Genomic DNA, 14,060 nt, shown 5'->3' with positions numbered 1-14,060 from the left:
ATCAAATGAACACTTCTTGGATGCCTGCTCCATGCAAGTAACCAGAGTCTACGGAGGCTATGGTGAAGTAAACACCCATGCCTTGGAGTAACTGCCTGAGGGGAAGTTGTTTCCCTCATCCAGCAAATTGCCTGAGGCAGCTGCATTCAGAATGGTGCAATAACCTTTCCAAGGACACACAGTAAGTCTTGGGGTGAGGCAGGGCTAGAACTCACTTCTTACAGCTCCAGATCACAGGCCCCCTTCTCTTTCCTTTCTGCCAAGAGCATCTAACCTTTAAACATTGTCAAGAAAACATGAGAATGATGTGGTCTATAGTGAAACTAAGAAGTTTAAAATGTAAAACATTTTCTAAATTGTCTTTTCTATTCATGATGAGAAAAAGCTGAAGTTTTGAGAGAATAATGACTAGGCCAGTTAGATGGGAAAAAAATATTCATTCAGCCCACAAAAAGGCTACGCCAGCTTTGTCTCCTTGAAAAGATCAAATTTATATTTGTTAATTATTTTTATCAAAGCAGTACTTGTTTGAAGTAATGTTTACATACAGAAATCTCTCGTTCCACACACACAATCTCTTTCTGGAGGTAGCCATAGTCCACACTCTGTCTTTCCCCTGTCACCTACCTCTATAATTTAAAATTATACTATGATTTCTTGAAATATCAATTTTAGACAATATCTATTGACTTTGTGCCATCCTAGATAAGGACTTCACTTTTCCACACCATTGCTCAAATTTCTCTCCTTTTATCCCTGTGACATTTTATAAAATAATTTTTGGCAAAATCAATAATCAGTATTTTCACACTGAGCCAAATAGTAAATTACAGCCAAATCTTTCTTGTACAATCTTTTGTTTTTCCTAGAATTAATAATTGCTTAATTTTTAAAAATTTCTGGGTTTTGGTGAATCTTTCACATTATCCAATATATTCATAATAATATATTCCACCATCTCAAAAAATCTTCCTTTTCTTTTTCTAGTTTTCTATGTAAGAGTCCTCAATCAAGATACTCAGTTAAAAATGTCTCAGTGTTAGTGGTTGCTTTCTATGCAAACTGCAGAGCAGATACCTGGGAATTTCTTTCCCTATCTCCAATATTGATTCCCTTCTTCCTAGATCGTATCTCTTTTTTTTGGAAGATTTATTTATTTACGCATGCAAGAGCTAGGGTACAGGCCAGCAATGCAGGGGGTAAGAGGATTCACCAAAGACAGAGTGGGGAACAGAACAGGTGGATCTACTGAAATACACTGCTGAGGGGAGCAGCAGGCGAGACAGGAGAGGTCTGCTACACCATGTGGGTTAGCTCTCTGGCCAAGGATCAAACTCATGTCGCAGTGGTTTTCTGATATTTATAAATATCAATATGGACAACTTTGCATCCTGCATTTCTGGAGATTTTCTTCTATTATTTCTTTGATTAGCAGATGCCTTCTTTCTTCCTGTACCTCCTTATTGAATTCTCCGGTTTTTATTGGATGTGTTTATTTGCTTTGTTCTCTTTTAGTTTGAAGGATTTCATCAAGTTTCCAGCTTCCTATGAATGTAAAGACATACATAAGGATAAGAAACTAAAATACTGGAAAGTCTATGCTTGTGAGCAGGGCATGCTACTTGGTGAGCTGAACCATAGGATAACTAAAGGTCAGCTGGCCTCTTCATTGGAGGGGGTCCTAATAGTGGTAGTTCTTAGTTTCTGTAGAGAACAGTCTATCTGTTTCCAGCCTGATGATTTTTGCCGTGGTTGGCTTTCTTGACATAAGTCGTGAGAACTGAGGATCCCACACAGTTTTACAAAGATGAAATAAATACTCTTGATGAACCAATGCCTCTTGGCATCATGTCACTCCAGTGGTCCTGCTCATGTCCCTGCTCTCTGGGGGAGGGGCTTAGCTAGATCCTGAGAGTCCTCTTACAATGTAGACGTTATCTAGAAGTTGATTAAATCAACAGGATATGTGACTCAGATACTTTTTTTCTTTGTACTAACTGCTCTCTTACTTGGACATTGGGTCTGTTTGAGGAGAAAATCTGATGCAGGACATCCGGGAGAGAGAAACTGGGTTCCTGTGAGGGTATTATCACGTGAAACTTTCTTCAGAAAATTATTGCTCTCCTTTTTACTTTTATGTAATTTGACATAAATTAGTTTCTTAATCTTCAAGGTGGTGTTTGCTCTTCCATTTAAATGTTTTCTTTGCAAAGTGTAAGCTCATCACACTCACTTTCTGAGCATCTTGTTCATATGTCATGAAGACTACCTCTTGCCAGACCCTCATTAAGTCTTTAATTAAGTTTCAAGGTCACTGCTATCACCAGCCTCTTGAGGCATCACTTGGTGAGCACATGCCCTCACAGAGCAGGAAAGCCCATAATCTCTTCAGACAGTGCATGTGACTTTATCAGGATCCCAGCAGCTGGTGTCTGAGAATCTGACAATTTTGAGACAATCCCCTGAGTAATTCTGTGGTCTAATATCTGTGTATCCTTGTCTCTCATGACTGTAATACATGCTGTAATATGTATTACATGCATGTAATGCATATATATGTATGTTATCGAATCCCCACTATTGGATAGGTACTGCATATGGATATATGTAAATACAAAGAGGCATCATTACCCCCATTTTAAAGCTGGAAATTGAGGCACAGAGGGAAATTGTTTCCTCAAGACCTCGAGATTACCGAATGCTAACAGGGAGTCCTGACTGGCTTTCTTCTTCCGTTCAATACGCGTGCTCCCGCTGCTTCCCTGTAATTGAAAAATGCAGCTCTCCCCTCTGGGAGGAACAGCCTCCTCTCTATCTTCCCAGGGAGACAACTGCAAATAAAGCTCAAATCAAATCACACTGTGCCTCCCCCTCAGCAAGTCAACCTGCAGGCTTCTCCCGGGCGGGTGTCTATTATTCGGGAAGGTGAAGTGTGGCTAATCGTGATATTGGTAACTCGGTGGCCATGAGCATCGTCTGCAGGGTGGAACAGCCTGGCAGTGTTGCAAGCCCATTTCATTCCTCACCCTTCTTTTTTATTCCCCATAGGTTTCAGAGACATTTGCTCAGAGACTAGAAACATTCATGGTTCCATGCAGCCCCAGATCTGAATTACTTTGTAAAACTTGTTAAGTGCTTTTAGAGTTAGGCAAGCAAGAAAATACTTGACTTTTGTTCTAATGAAAGCTATTTTTAACATCTAAAATATAAAAAACAGCCATGCTTTTGCACTTCCGACTCCACCACTTGCCAGCATGCCATGGATGCAGCCTTCCAAGTAGACAATAGATGAAAATGGAAGTTTACAGAGAAGTCAAACTAGAGATTTTTTGTTTACAAGGATGCTTTTATATAGAAATTCCAACAATTTGAATATCTGAGTCTGAGGTCGAACCCTACCACTTAATGGTGTAACCTGTCTGTACCTCAGTGTTCATCTCTGTAAATGGAGAGATGTAAGATTAGGCTGTTTCTCCTGTCCCACCGGGCTGTTCTGAGAATCTCAGGAAAGACTGTTATAAGCTAGGCAGGAAATTCAATAGAAACGTAATTATGACATCTTTGAGGAGAGAAGTAGAGGGCTGGGTAAGAGGAAAAGGAAGTCCCTGTCTAGGAGTGGTACCCCAGGTTGTTGCGGGAACAGCCTCCCACCTACATAAGCCTGTAGACACTCTCCCCTTGCTTGCCACAAGGAATATGAGCTCTATCAGGTTCCATGATCCTGCACAGTCTCTCCCTGCACTCCTACTCTTCAGTTAAACACCATGGCTCCTGAGCACATTTTCATTTCTGATCATTAGTTACAAGATTTTCTTGTTAATTCTGATTCAGCAGATTTTGCTGAGACAGCTCTATTTTTTCCCTTTTATTTCAGTGGCACTGCACAGAGTCTATTGAGACAGACAATAAATCCGGGTGTCTAACCTCCCTTCTGGGGATGAATCATCTGCAATTTGGAAAAGGACATAGCTTTGGGGTAGTGATGGGGAGGGGTCCACCTCCAAGGCTTTATTGGGGACTTTGTGTTCCCTGACACAAACCTGCCAGTGGTGATTACATTGGGATAACAAGATTCCCCCAGAGCTCTATCGCAGCCAAATCAAGGGAAAAAATAGAACAACTCAGGACAACTCAGCAAAATCAGTTCCTGCTTTCTGCTGCTTTTATTAGATCACAGGTATCATGCGACTGAATTTGCTATAGATTAATCTAACCTGGAGTCACCAACAGAATTTTGCAACCAGAAGGACTGGTTTTGGGTCCTGCACTTCCTCTTGTTTTCCTTCCTTGTGTCTAGTTGCTCACCATGATCATTGGCAGGAGGAGGTTTATTATTCTCCTTGATCTGGGAGGTGACCCCCTTCCAACTTTGCACCTAGGAAAACTATGAGCTCATCCATGCTAAAATGTTCTGTTCAATGGTAATACCCTTCCCAGGAATGGCGGTATTTTTAGACATTCTAAAAGGAGAGCTAACACTCATGGAGGATTTGCCTTGTGCTGTACATTCTTCTTAACCCTTTATTTGTATTCATTTAACTGCCATATCAAACATATGTAGTTGTAATAAGTATCTCTGTTTTGTAGAAAGGAAACTGAAGTACAAACTGCAAATCAGTAGTCATCAATGTAGTAAGTGGCAGAGCTGGGATTTGGGCCCTAGTACCAGAATCCTTGCCCTTAGCAATTATACTTTATTAGTGAAACTTGACACTATTGATATGTCCTGGCAAAATATCTAGATAACTCAGTCTCAGGGGAGAGGTCCTGGGTTGAACGTATGGTAGGAATGGAGCTTGAACTGAGGAACAGACATAGCTGAGTGGCTGAGAGGAAGTCCTGTCTAATAGCATCCAATCCAAGGCAGGAAGTAGCAATCTAGACAAGCAATGTGGAGGCTGGTAAGGGTGGAGGGGTGTCCTAGACCAATAGTGAATCCAGGGCAAGAAACATGTAGCATTGCAGCCATCAGGAATAACTGCCAGCAGGTAACAAGACCCACACTGGACCCCAAGGTTAGCTTGACTTGGAAACAGGGGTTAACAATCCCTACCTCACACCAAAGACAAAAATTACTTAACACTGAATCATAGGCCTAAATATAAGAGCTTAAACCATAAGATTCTTAGAAGAAAACATAGGGCTAAGATTTGGCAGTGATTTATTGGATATGACACCAAAAGCACATACAACACAAGAAAAAAGAAGTAGATAAATAGTACTTTACCAGATTTAAAAACTTTTGTGCATCAAAGGATTTTTATCAAGAAAGTGAAGAACAACCAAGAGAATGGGAGAAAATAATTGCAAATCATATTTCTAATAAAAGAGCTGTATCTGCAACATGTATTCTTACAATTCTACAATAAAGGACACATGACCCATCTAAAATAAATGGATGACAGAATTAAATAGACATTTCTCTATAGAAGACATACAAGTGGCCAGCAAGTGAATAAAAACATGATCAACACCATTAGTCTTTAGAAAAATGCAAAATCATAATGAGATACAGTTTAATATCTCCTGAATCACTATAATTAAAAACAAAACAAAATAAGCATAGGCCAGGATGTGATGAAATAGGAGAGCTCCTACATTGCTGGTGAGAATGTAAATGGTGCAGTCACCATGTAAAATAGTTTAGTGGTTTCTCAAAAGTTAAGCATATAGTTTATCATATGACCCATCACTTCCACTTCTAGAACATATACCCAAAAGAAATAAAAAGCTACTCAAACAAACATATGCACATGCATATTCATACCAACACTATTCATAATGGCCAAAAGCAGAAATGATCAATGTTCACCCGTGGATGAATGGATAAACAAATTGTGGTCTATATGTAAAAGGGAATATTCCAACACAAAAAGGAATGAAGTACTAATACATGCTACAGTGTGGATGAATCTTGTGCAAGTGGAAGAACCAGACACAAAAGTTCTTGTATGATTTCATTGACATGAAATATTCAGAATCGGTAAATTTGTGGAGCCAGAAAACATACTGGTGGCTTCCAGGGACTGGGGGAGAGAAGAAAATGAAAACTAACTGCTTAATGGGTGTGGGGTTTCCTTCTGGAGTGATGAAAATGATTTTGGAACAAGATAGTAGTGGTTGTATTTTATGAATATGCTAAATGCCACTGAATTACTCACTTTAAAGTGGTTATTTTTATGATCACCTCAATTGAAAAAAAAAAAAAGACCTATTTGTGAAGGACCAAGACAGGATCCCAGGTAGTGGAAAGGAGGTATAAGGCATGAGGGGGTCAGGGGGGAGGGGGGCAAATCTTTGACAAAAGGCCACACCTTTGACAAAGGTTTAGCATAGCTGGTACTAAAGCTCAGCACTCAGGGCCAGGGCTCCCTGTACAGATATCGACCTGGGAGAGGGTCAGGGGGAAAGCCTGTAGGAGGAATGGACTCTGTCCAGCAGGACACAGAGGAACCTGGGATTCCTTTCCGGGAGGGAAGTAACCAGTAGGAAAGGCAAAAGGACTTGACCTTGGACAACAGGACGGCTTCCTGTGATTTGGGCATTTCTGGCCTCCCTCCCAATTGTATAAGCGTGGAGGTTTAGACCAATGCATTTGGTTGATATGCATTTCAAACACAAAGGAACAAGCAGGAGGGGCAGAGAAGGAGGGATTGTTCTGTTGTTTAGAAAAGGAACAAAACAGCTGGAGGTAAAGCTTTTGTTACAGGCTGCCATCTCTGATTCATGCCTCATTATAATCCCGACTGTGGTTTGGGTGAGCCAAGAAGAGTGATTATTACCTCTAGTGCTGCACCCATCAGCATGGGGTTTATTAGAAGTAGACGACTGTTTAGCAATGCAGGAGCCTGCTCATCATGACACGGAAGAGGTGACTGCCTGAATGGAGAGCTGTAGCTGCTCAAAGTAGTGTGTTCAGTAAGGATCTCTGAAGAACCGGGGCTCCAGGAGCACCCCAGTTGGCTCTTAGCAAGGACTGGGTGTCCTGCCTGAAAGTCCTAGAGGCCTCAGAAGTCTGAGCAGAGCCAAGCTACAGGGTGTGAGGGGAGGGGGGCCAGGCATCAGCAAGCTTGGGGAGCAGCAAGTTGGGGTCTTTCAAACTCCTGCTGTACTGTCAGCTCAGAGTAGCAGAAAAGGAGAGGAATTTCTGAAGAGGAACAAGAGACACCTGAGGGATCCCCAGGGACCCCAAGATGTTAAAAGATGCACACTCTAAAGGGGTTCAGCCCTCTGCCACACTAAGGCAGAGCAAGTGGATTCTTAATGCAAAAGATTTTGAATAGAATTGTTATGAGAAAACAGGGAAGAAAGAGTAGCCTTAATAATAGTTACCCAATAAAACCCCCCAAATTACCCATCCCCTCCTGGGTAAATGCCCAGCCAAACAAGCTTGGCCTTAAGAGAGGCTGCTGAGGCCCCAAAGCTTTCCACAAGCCTGAAGTATTTTCTGGCAGGGAACCCCAAGAAAGGGATCTGGGACAGAAGGAGAGAGAGGAGGCAGAATATAACACATCTAGATAACGGCTGCCTGTCTCTGCCAGGGACAGCCTCCCCATGTGCCTCTCACCAAGCATCTCTTCCAAGTGTCTCTATATGTCTCTCTTACACGTGTCTCCTCCAAGTCCCTGGGTGCAAGCCAAAACTGACAAGCAAGAGAGACCCAGGTCCGCCTGCATTCCCTGTTATATGGGCTCACCTGGCGACTCAGCAGCAACCCCAGTCAGGAAGTCTGGTTCGTGGCTTACTGGGACTTGTAGCCCAAGGCGGCTGCATGTAATTGGGGGTGAGGAAAATAGGGCCCCTTCACTGCGCTGCGCCTCCCCCTTTATAGAGATTTATTCTGTAATACTTTGACACTCCACCCCAGCTTCTTTCCCTCCCCTGCTTCCTAGTTTTCCTCATTGCCCCACAGGCTGCCCTTTGCCCACAAAGTACTCTAGACTTGTCAACATCCCCATCCAAACTCAAAGGCCCCCAAACTGCACGGCTGCTGTTTCCTGGGGTGGGACCACCACCCTCTTCCTGGGCCTCCTCCTGGGTCCTCTGTGTTGGGCCCAACTTACCACGCCCCTGCCATCATCTTTCCCTACCTGGGGAGCCAGTTTGCATGGTCTTTCTTGTTGCCCACCCAGACACATACTCTTCCAACCTTTAAACAACCTCCAGCCCATTTGGGCCTCTCTTGAAGGCTTGTTCTATGCTCTCTCACACTGTGGCTCCTCTGGAATTGTTGCAACCCCTTACAAGGCTGCATGGGTCTGTTGTGTCACACCACGGTAAGGCCTGGTACATGTGAGATTGCATCTGTTGAAGGATGGATATATGAATGAATTAATTCTTCCACCCTGAGTCAGGTCTGCTATTCAGGAATCCCTGAACCTCGAGCTGTGACTCATCATGAAGAAACCCATCTACAGCTTCTAGTTGGGAAAGTTGTAGGATGGACCTTGAGCAGAGGCTCCAGGCCCAGGCCCTCTACCTCTCGGGGAGTGCCCTGGCCTGTAGGTTTCTCCTCAAAGGGGTGAGGTCTGCAAAGCCAACATAAAGGAGGTAGATGAATCCATTTTTATCAAAAGCTAAGACTAACTCAGTACCCAGCATGCTGGGACCTCAGAGATGGCCCCTCCTGGTGGAGGGGACAGTCGGGGCCAGGTGCAGAAGAGGGCAGGTGGCAGGTATGCCAGGGCACTGTGGCATCTGCCTGGCTGGGAAGAGAATGCCAGGCAGGACCAGCAGTCCACGGGCAGGACAGGGGCTTGCAGGATGTGAAGTCCAGCCAGGGGAGCTGGACGCTTGATAGGTTTGCTCTCAGGACATAAGGCAGCTGCTCATCCTCTGTGAATGAGCAGCCCCAGAGGGGGCCCCCAACAGACAGATTTCCAGCATAGACCGGGATCTGCCTTGAGCCCCAGGCAGATACCTGAAAAGGCTTAAGCCTGTCCTGGGGTGGGGGGAGGTGAAGGTGTGCTGTCAGGACCTAACCCCCCAGCACCCAACCCTTCCACCAACTTCTCTCCCTTCAGCCCTTTTCTCCCACCTTGAATTCCAAGAAACCAGCCTAGCGAGGGAGGAAGCTAACCTGCACTGGAGGGAGGAAGAGGAATGATGGAGAGGCGCAGGGACAAATGTAGTTTTTCAGGGACATAAAACTTACACAGTCTGAGGAGCTTTCTCAGAAATTTATAAATGCAAGATTTGTTCTTGAGCCTCAGAGATCCAGGCCTGAGAGTGGCCCTAGACCTAACATTTATTATCTTCCTGGAAAATCAGCTTCTGTTCAATCTGGAGCAATTGTATATACAAGGGTGGGCTTGGGTGGGGCTTTAAAATGCCCCATACAAACACGGGGCACTCTCCTCCCACCTTACTACTTCTCACTTCTCTATGGCAAACCTGCCTGCGCTGCCCAGGCAGCCTCCCCTCCCCCAGCCCGCCTCTCCCAATTAAAAAATCTGTTCTGTATTTCCTGCGTGCGGCACCCTTAATATTAGGTCTGAAAACAATTTGCAATCAGTTGCACTAATTAATCTAATTGAATTTAATTTCCCTTTCTTGGTGTTAGGGGTGAGCGAACTCCATATGCTGACTTATGTAAAGCAATATGCAAATTTGTATCTTGAGCCCAGAGCTCTGCAAATGTTTTTGATTACAAAAAAAAAAAAAAGAGGCAACACCGAGGACCTAGGGAAAGGATCCATTGCCTTTTCTGACCTGACACCCTCTTTTTCCAGCTGTCTGGACACATTATCCCCTTGCCATGCCACCTGGCACTGTGGGGTCCCTCTAAGGGGTCCCTAGGAGCCAGGGTACCATATTTTCTACAACCACTCTCGAGACTCTAGTTTCCTTTGTCTTGCAGCTGATCCTTCTCCCTTGTTTCCCCTATACCCCCTACCCCCCCCCCCCATGCAGCCCAGGAATGGACCCATGGATCCCAAGTGGCTGGGAAGTCTGGTGAGCACCCTGTGGATGAGACATCACCCTTAGGGAGGTGGAGGGTAGTGCTTAGCTGGCTGCCCCAGATCCCTGGAGCAGAGGGCAGCTGTAGGGCTTTCAGGAGGGAGTAACCACGTACAGGATACCAGCTCATGGCCCCGGTTTCTCTCAGCTTCCATGGAGAGCGGGTGGTGTCACCCACGGATGACAGAGGACAGAGTCATGAGCCGTGACCAGCCCGGCCCCACGAGTTGCAGTGCTAAGAAAAGATGAACATGGGCCCTCAAATGGAGACTCACTGAGGAGCTTGTGCCCTGGTGCTGCCACCTGGTAAAACCCCCTGTCTTTGTTCTGCAATTCCTACGAAATCACCCCGAGTGGGGAGAGGGGATTGCATGCAGTGGTGGAGAAATGACATGGGTTGTGAGTTAAAATCTGCTGAAGCTGGAGCAGAGTTCCTGGGGGTTGGTGATCCTTCTCTCTCTCTTTCCATCTGTGTTTGAAATTTGCCTGAATGAAAGGGCTTAAGTGTCAGTTCTATTGCAGGATCTGATAGATGGCTCTTTGCTTCCACTGGCACGGGCGCTTGCAGAGGGAATGAGAAAAACCAAAGGGGGCTTTGTTGTCAGCAGCCACCATGCCTAGAACAGCGACACCCTCACCCCACTCCCCAGCAGGGTCAGGGAGGTGCAGTCAGCAGTGCTAAGGAGGGGGGGTGGTCCCTTGGCCAGCCACCTACTCCCTATGGCCCCCGAAATGCACACAGTTGGGCAGGGGAAGGACAGTGAATCCAGTATCAGGGTCCAGGCAACAAACAGCAGGAATATCAACCTGGGAGGAGGGGCAGGATGGGAACAAGGAGGCGGAGTGGAAGATGAGGAGCGTAAGTTTTGCAGTGTTTTTGCAAGAGAAAAAAACAAGGGAGGGTTCAACAAGGCAAGGCTGATGAGGACTGGAGAAGGCACCATCGGAGACATCCCCAGGGACAGCACCACTTACACTCTGTGTATGAGGGAGGAGGGCAGGAAGCGTCAAGGACTGTTCCAGGGCCTAAATTGCTGGTGAAATCCTTCACTGAGACGCAGGGTCCGGGTCCAGGAGGAGGTGAGCCAGTGTTTCTCTCTCAGACACGTCTAATTTGGAGTGCAATAAGATCCCACGTGCAGTTTTCCAACGAGGCTGGAATTTGAACCTGGAGCCCCAGGATGAGGTCAGAGCTGAAAGATGCAGAAGAGACACCCAGAGGATGAAGCAGTGTGTGGGCAGTGAGGTCACGGTCACGCTGGGTGAGAATCACTGGGCATTCCAGTGTTTAAGGGACAGGAGGAGGGAAGGAGAGGCGGAGGCAGAAAGGGAAAAGAAGAGCAGGAGCCTCCCAATAGAAGACAGAGAATCTGTGGAGAGACAATGAGGAGAGTGAGGAGAGGAGAGGAGAGCATTCAGGAGGAATGTTGGGTGATGCCGGGGGAGACTCCTGAAATGAAGAATACACAGGACTTCACGCAAAATGCTGTGCCCTCCACACTGACGGTGGCAATTCTGATGAATTTTCTGTGAATGCCTATTCATTGCGCTTGAAAATTATCTAATCCTTAAGAAACTGTGTTTTGAAGTCAAAACAATTTCCAAGTCTAGCTCTGTTGTGCATGAAATCTAGACTCTTCCCTAAATCCAAGCTTCCCTTCAGTATATTAAATATGCTTGAGACATTATTGTATGTTCTCAAGAACAATGAAGGATTTTCCAATTTAGCCTCTGGCGGGAGGAAGAGTTTATTAGTAAGAATAAATTCAGTTGAGAAAGCAGAGAGTAGAAGGGAAGGGTTGATGAGTTAAGGACAATTTAAAGGGACGCCTAGGTACGTCCAGCCCCCCGCCCCCACCTTGGCCTAGGACTTCACTTCACCGCAACCGTTTTGTTAAATCTTACTCATCCCTCAGTATGTCATTCAACCAAAAATTTTTAAGGGTGTCAGGCACATATCGCATGCTGGAGATAAGAGTTTAAAAAATGATTAAGATGGGTCTTTGAGGAATTTCCAGGAGGGAATTAGAAAGTTTCTACAGGGATTTTATCGCTGAGTCTAAGAAGTGGGGAACTGGGAGGCCCAGGAGGCCAGACATAGCTGAGCACCAGCGCCTGACTGACCAGAGCTCCCCTCACAATGTCCCGAGGCCTCACATGGCCTCTCAGATAAAGGCTCTAATTTCCCAGGAAAGTCTGACTGACGCAAGTTCAGGAAGTCAGTCGGACACAGACTTCAAAATCTCCAGCTGGCTGGTAGGTCAGCTGCCGCCTTGCCTGAGGTTCGAGTTAATCAAAGCCTCTTTATTAAAAATTCACACTGTTCTCTGTCCTTCCCCATACTCTGCTTGTTCCCTTATCTCTTCAAGGTAGACATAGAGGGGGCTTTGCTGCTGGGCATGTGAAAAAGGTCAGGAAGCCCACCTTGGTTTCTGGTTTCCAGGGATGGTGTGGTTATCTGCCTCCTTTGCACTGAGAGAGATTAAGATGGTGGAAAAGAGCTGCATCTCTGTGTTCACATGATAACATGCCAGAGAAAGATGCTGGTGAGTGTGTATGTGTGTGTATGTGTGTACCTGGAACTAGCTGAGATGAGCAAGGCAGTCACCCTAGGCACAAAATTTAAGTCAGTACCAAGAATACAGTGATTAAGATGAATCATTTAAATTCAATATTTTTTAAAAGCCGAAACTAATACAAACTTTATGATGAACAAAAGATGAAAACTTAAAATAGAAGAATCATTAGAATCAATCATATAGTGAGTGTTGCCCCAAGCTATAATAGATGGGAAGTACTGAGGTGGTTCCCAGGGCAAGTGCCTCTTAGTAATCCTAAGATTCAATTAAGTTTCCTTCTCTTCTTAAAAACTTGCCCTGTTTCCAAAAGCAGCAAGACAGCTCTTTACCCATCAGGGAGTACAGCCTCTTCCATTGTCCAGGTTACCACATCAAGTTACCTCTGTTCCCAGGATACACAACCTTTTCCCCACCACAGGACCTTTGCACATGCTGATTCCTCCATCTGGAGCCTCTACCAGCTCTTGTTAAGAGACTTGTCATCCTTCAAGTCTCATCTCAGATGCCTCCTCCTAGAATACTTTTCTACCCACTGGATTTAAAATAGGCCACCCTCTTTACCTCTTCCATATCTTGTTTCCCAATCTGTAATTAACTCATTTACTTGTTCATTATCTCCCCCGCTGGAATCAAAGCTCCATGAAGACAGAAATCTTGACTGTTAGTTCTATGTTACCACAGGCTCTAACACAGGCACATAGTAGCTGCTCACTAAATATTTGTGACCTGATGTCTTAGAGGCCAGAGACTGAGTCTTATTCACCTCTATACCATTGTGCCCAACATAATGTCAAGCACAGCACAATGTATGAGAGCACGTGCTCAAATAAATGTGAGGAAATAAAATCAAAACAAAGCAGCTAGGTTCACAGATGGGTGCTAGAAAAGTTAGGCCTAATTGAAATTTTGCTAATCAAATAATATTATAGTGGTAATAGGGGAGCTTACTTCTTAAATGAACCCCATAGGCATTCTTCCCGTAAAGAGCAGAAAGTCCCTGACCAAACCTTTAGTTTTCAATTTGGATTTTTGTAAGCTAGATCAAGCTTGTCTAAGTCTGTGCACTTTCTCCAGAGCTTGCACATGGAATGTCTCCTCAGCCCTGCATGGGTTCTGTCAGACCTTGAGGGACTTGGTTACCACCCCCACTGGTTGATTTTTGAGGATCCTTTAGATGATCTCTAGCTCCCTCTGGTCCACTGAGAGACTTTGACCTCTCAGCAGGATGAGCTGAACTCTTAGAACTAACTCAGTACCTGCGGTGTCTGAACTGAACTGGCTGGGGCGGCATGGCTGGGCAGCCGGGGCCCTCAGGCTGCCATGTTCACGGGGCCCTCTCTAGGCAATTTCCTGTTGCTTTTTGTCCCTCTCTAACCTGCTGCTCCTTGTTTCATGGCTCTTTCTCATCTTATGGATTGAATTATGTCCCCCCCAAGATTCATTAGAAACTCTAGTCCCCAATGTGACTGTCCTTGGAGATGGGGCCTATAAGGAGGTAATAAAAGTAACATGAGGTCACAA

This window comes from Talpa europaea, assembly GCF_964194135.1.
Source record: "Talpa europaea genome assembly, chromosome: 6".
Classification (NCBI taxonomy): domain Eukaryota; kingdom Metazoa; phylum Chordata; class Mammalia; order Eulipotyphla; family Talpidae; genus Talpa; species Talpa europaea.
The sequence above is the reverse complement of the archived record's forward strand: the minus strand, read 5'-3'. Positions refer to the sequence as shown.